The sequence below is a fragment of the Pelobates fuscus genome, chromosome 1 (genome assembly GCF_036172605.1).
Source record: "Pelobates fuscus isolate aPelFus1 chromosome 1, aPelFus1.pri, whole genome shotgun sequence".
In the NCBI taxonomy this organism is placed as follows: Eukaryota; Metazoa; Chordata; class Amphibia; order Anura; family Pelobatidae; genus Pelobates; species Pelobates fuscus.
The window spans coordinates 408,033,073-408,039,259 of NC_086317.1; positions in this window are offsets into that span (position 1 = coordinate 408,033,073).

The following is a 6,187-nucleotide window of genomic DNA, read 5'->3' on the forward strand; positions in this document are numbered from 1 at the left end:
TCAATGGCATTATAATTAATACCTATTATCGTGGTCGTGTTATGCATTATAACTTTTATTAGTGACTTCTCGTAATGAGAGAAAAATGATCTGGCTTTTGTTAATACCCTCTTTTTGGGACCCTAGGGTCTCCAAAGTCAGAGGAGTCTCGGTTGGTCCTAATTCCGTGGTGAGACATTAATACAGGCTGCATTCGAAGCATGTGGACCATTATTGGTGAATGCTTCACCTGAGTAGTAGGTACCTGTCCCTTGCATGGGTTATTGTTTGGCTTGTAGGTAAGCTATGTATAGGAAGGTCCTATACAAGAGATAGGACAGGAAGAGTAGATGAAGAAAGAATAGAGAGCAAAAAAGAGAGAGAGGGTCGCTCCTGGAAGGGAATGAAGAGGGAGGAGATCAAAGAGGAGGGAAACGGTGAGAACCGGGGGATGGGGGGAGAGGTGGGAGCGGCCGGAGCTCCAAATTCTTTGTACGGGGGCACAAGCATCTCCCTGACCCCCGCTTATCCTAATCCGCAAGTCGGCTGTCCCCCCACAGACCCTGTATTTTTTCAAATTTCCTAGAGGAACCCCGTACCCTGGCAGTCAGTTCATCCATTAAGTGATTGTCTTTTATCTTTACAATCACCGCTGGCATGAGTGGGGGGGGGCATTTTTAGCCAGTTTTGTGCCACCGTTCTCAGTGCCGCCAGCGTGATATTATGTAATAGCTTTAGTTAATTTTTGGGCCATCCATCAATTGATCTATTTAGTAAGTGTATCCATGGGTCAAGATCTGGTGCTCTATGAAGTACCTGCCTCACTCTGCCTTACCTCCTCCCAGAAAGCCCTAATTTTGGGGCAGTACCACCACATATGGAGGAAGGTACCTCTGAAGCCACAGTTCCTCCAGCACAAGTCAGTCGGCATTTTGTTCGTGCGTGCGGTGCAGCTTAACTGGGGTGGTGTTTTTAACTGGGGTGGTATTCCACCTAAATAATGTTTTGAAGGACTGTTCTTGCATGTGCACACATACAGAGGAGGATCCGCTGGCCTCCCATATCTCCTGCCACTCTATGCCTTCCAGTACTTCGCCCCAGTCTCTTTCCCATTGATCTGCGTGCGTCAGCTTGCCCCAGTCTTTTGTCTCTGAACAATATTGGGTGTATAATAAGGTGATCAGTCCCTTAGGTGACTGTTCTTTAACCCCTTAAGGACCAAACTTCTGGAATAAAAGGGAATCATGACATGTCACACATGTCATGTGTCCTTAAGGGGTTAAGGCACATTTTCTCAAATAAGATCATGGTCGTAGGTGCTGCTTTCCTAATGGTAGTTTAGCAAAATCTGTGATCTTTAGGTACCTAAAGAAGTCAGCAGGGGTGAGGTGTCTACTTTGTTTAAGGGCATCGAAGGGGATGATAGTCCCGTCTATGAACAGATGGCAGATTCTCTGTAACCCTGCCTGTTCAATATGTTTGAAGTCTTGCGCTATCAGTCCCAGTGTAAAAGCTTTGTTCCTTAGGCAGGGCATTAGGGGCGATGGGGAAGACGACAGACCATATTTCTGAGCAGATGTGTCCCAAAGGCACAGGGAGTTAAGGATTGCCAGGCATCCAGTCCATGTCAAGGGCCTGAACGCATTTGGTACCCACATGGCATATTGTGGGAGGTCTGCGTCCATAAGGAGCGGCTCAAGGTCGACCCATTTTCTCACCTCCAGTGGGACTTGCTACATGGCTACTTGGGCAAGTTGCGCTGCCAAATAATAGTGGTAAAGGTTGGGTAAGCTCAAGCGTCCCAGTCATTTTGGATGGTATTATATCTTTCGCAGCACTCTGTGTCTTTTATTTTGCCATATGAACATGTCAATCGCCTTTTGAAGGTGTGCTAGGCTGGCTTTTGTTACTGATAGTGGTAGGGCTTGGAAGAGGAAGAGTATTCTCGGGAGAATGTTCATTTTGATGGAATGGATTCTTTCTATCCAAGAGATAGGCTTATCCATCCAATGCTCCATGTCCCTGATGAGTGATTTAGTTAAAGGGGGGTAATTACATTCATGCAATTTAGAGGGGTCTGTCGTCATTTGTATTCCTAAATACGCGATCGAACACCCCGCTATCCGGAATCCAAAGTCCCTATGTATGAGTGCCATGTCCTCCATGGACAGTCCTATCGGGAGAGCGCTAGATTTGTTCATATTTGTTTTGTAGCCCGAGATGTGGTCAGATTGCTTGAGTATCTCCTTTACCACCCCCATAGAGGCGACGGGTGTCGTTAGGGTCAACAGAACATCATCTGCATATGCCGAGACTAGGAATTCACGGCCCGGTACAAAACCAACTTGGTCTGCATCTATTAATGTATCTAATATGGGGTTCAACCTGTCTGCTAGGATCTTCGCGAATATTTTAGTATCATGGTTGATGAGCGATATGGGTCTATAACTTTCAGGAAGTAATGGGTCCTTGTAGAGCTTTGGCAGCAACACTATGTTAGCCAATGACATGTCCCTGTCTGGGAAGCGTCCTGTCCGAAAGTAATTGAAAAGGGTCATTAACTGTGGTGCGAGTTCTTCCTGGAAGATTTTATAATAGCTGCTGTCCGTCCGGACCTGGGGCTTTATTCCCCTTAAGGCTCAAAATTGCTCTGTTCACTTCAGTTATGTGCGAGTTCAGTAGTCCCGTCGCCTCAAGAGACAGCCTGTGCCATCGCCAGTTCTCTAGGATGGCTTCTTCTCTCTGTAGGGTTGCGTCCGTAGTGGAGTGGCTATATAAGGACTTGTAAAAGTTTGTGAAAAGCAAGGCTATGTCTACTGGGTTAATTTTCAAGAAACCATCCGGGTGTCTCAGTGATGTAATGTGTTGTCATGTTTGTCTGGGTAGTAATGTGTGGGCCAGTTGTGTCCATTCTATTTGCTTTTTCGTAGAAGGTCCGTTTTGACCATAAGATGTTGCAAGCGGCATCATCAAGGAGCATTTCCTTTACTGATCATCCCACTGCCTCCAACTGTGCATGGTTGTATCGTCTGGGGCTGTTTTATGTTTTTGTTCTAGGGACCTTAGGGAGTCCAGACGATGGGTCAACTTCTGGGTCTTCTGCTTCTTGGTATGGGATGATAGTATGATGAGTGTGCCTCTGATCACAGCCTTATGAGCTGACCAGATTGTGCTCGGAGATAGGTCCGGGGTGTCATTAGTGGAGAAGTAAGAAGTGATGTCCCTTTTAACAGTGTCAGTCACCACTGGGTCCCTGAGAAGGGAGGCTTTCAGTCTCCATGTCCATGGAGATGCCACCCCCAGGTTTCCAAGAGTCAAATGAATGTCTGTGTGCTTGGACCATGTGATAGATCCAGTGATAGAACTTAGGATTTTGGTTGCACTGACATGGTTTACCAGGAAAAGGTCTATTTGTGCGTATGTGCGATGAGGTGCCGAATAAAACATGTAGTCCGTGTCTCCTGGGTGTTGTGCTCTCCATATGTCTATGAGGTCTGTTGAATTTATGAATTTACACAGAACCTTTTCTTGGACCCCCTTCCCTGGGACCTCACCTGTCCCTTATAAGCGCTCCTATCTACGGCAGGACACAGCACAGTGTTAAAATCCACCCATGATCAACATTGTGTGCGGGAGTGTGTAAATTTTTTTTCCATGCTACTCCAGAAGATGACCTTCAGGGTATTTGGTGCGTACACATTAATTAAGTTCACGAGATGTGTGTGCAGTGTGCCCGAGAGGATCACGTACCGTTTGTCCGGGTCAACGATATATGAAGGGGACAGCTATGGTGTATTAATGTAGCCACTCCGTTCCGTTTGTTGTGAGCCCTGGTCTCGACAGTAGTGCTATAGGTATGACCCCCTTTTGGTGAATTTAACGTGTTTGGGTATATGTGTCTCTTGTAGGAAGACGACATTGGGGAGTAGGCGCTTTAGCTCCCGAAACATGAAACGTCGCTTTTTGGGGTTCAGGCCCTCGACATTCAAGGAGGTAATTTTGAGTGCCATGGTCTTATTGTCATTGCGTCGCTATCTTCATCATCAGTCCCCAACCCAGGTGCGATGCCCCCCCGCCCCCTCCCCCGCCCCCACAGCCCAACCCATAGAAGAAGATAGAAAGGAAAGGAATCTACTAGAAAAGTGTGAGGAATGTGATGAAGGATAGTGAAAAAGGAAATGTATTTATCTGGTCTTACCAGTTGCCAGACTCTTGTGGGGGTCGTGCACCAGCTCCTCCAGCCTCGAACTTGAGTGCAGGGCGATACTCATCCACTGACCTACTACCACTCCCACCACCTTCACATGTCTATATACATAAACCCTTCTATAACATTACAATAAAACATGGTGTAACCTTAATTCATGCTCATCCCATACCGCATGTGGTGAGTGGGTGTCCAACTGGTCAGGCCCTGCATGTGTGAGGGGGGGTCTGTGTCCCATGCCCTATGAAACTCCGGATCCATGACTCTTTGCCTGGGTAGGTGTCGACCTCTCCCAGCCCCCAACCCGGGGCAGTGGATGTGCCACTAGTTGGGGTATTTGTGCCTAATACCCAGGGCGACCAGTGTGGTGCGTAGCCCTCCGAATTTGTAGGTGTGTCTAAACCTGTGTGTCAATAGCCATTCAGGGGTCGGGGACCATTCACTAAGCTAAAAGCACGTATGTCAAGTGTTCCTATGCTTCGTCAGTTTCGCCAGTCTCTGCCCTGTTATTAGGCTAGTTTCACATCAATCCCTCTCAGGGTACCATAGTGTTGGGCAAGGAGTCAAATGCAAGTGTGTTCAACCTTGTGCTTTTGTCCCAGAGGCCCGCTTAAAATACTGTGTGGGGTGTTGTCTTCTCAGGAGCCTTAATATATAGCAATAGTCCCCTCCAGGTCCCCAGTGGACCCTAGCTATTGTCATGCCGAACTTACCTTTCCCCAATGACTTCCACTTCTCTCCCTCTTTCAGGATCTGTTCTTCTTTTCTTCCTGTCTGCTCTAGTTATCTTTAAAAAATAAGACAAAGTAGGAGGTTCCCTACGCTTGACCAGCTTTGACCCACTTCTCGCAGTCAAAGGAATTTTCCTGCAATTCTCACCTGATCTCGCGATGCCTCCTTTCACTATTCCCCAGCGTCCTGTCATGTAGATAGGACGCCGGCAAAACTACCGAATGTACAGTTTGTTAATTCATGTTAGAATGGCATTCGGTAGTTTCTGTTTGGATCAGAATTTCATTCCATTCCATTTGAATAAATGAAATTGCGATCCTATTCGTGCTGCAGCAAATTTTTATTATTAGGGAGCTATCTACTACAAGGCTGAAAAAACAAAATTTTCCCACGCAGTGTAATTTGACTTATAACAACACTCTGATTGGTTGGCTTGGAATCCAACCAATCAGAGTGTTCTGAGTCCTTTTACGTAGCGTGGGAAAATTCCAAAGAACTTTCCCACGTTGTGTAAAATTACTCAGTGCACTCTGAGTTTTATGGTTTTTAATTTGGCCTTTTTTAGGGCTGAAAAAAGATGATTTTAGAAATTAGATATTAGATTTGGTAGGGGAATAGAAATAAAACGGATGCGACTATGAGAACTCTACACTATGGATCTGTTATTTTTTTCTCCTACATGTATTTGAGTTATCTGTAGGAATGTATCTATTTTATTATAAATGATACACCTTCAATTAAAATAAGTTTGTGAGTGTAATCATTCACATATATAGTCATGTGTGTGTGAGGGTGCTGTGTGTGTGTGGGGGGGCATTGTGTGTGTGTGAAGGCACTGTGTGTGTGTGTAGGCGCTGTGTGTTTGTGAAGGCGCTGTGTGTGTGTAGGCGCTGTGTGTGGGTGAAGGTGCTGTGTGTGTGTAGGCACTGTGTGTGTGTGCCACGGCAATGCTCAGATCTCGCGAGAGGAACCCGGGTCCTCTACTGCCTCCCTCCTGCCTTTGATCTCCCTCACCGGTCCACGGAGGGAGGTACATAGTGCAGGCAGCGGGGATTAGGGTGTGCCCAGGCACACCCGGCACACCCCGTGCGCACGCCTATGGTTTACGCTGTTCACTATTTATTGTTGTTTGTATAGCAAAAAAACCTACCTAGATTATTATGTAACTATGTAACAATAACCAGTCAGGAACATTACTGCCAAAATTTCATATAAAATGCACATAGCAATAAATATTATCTGTTTTGTTAATAACTCTTTCTAACATTT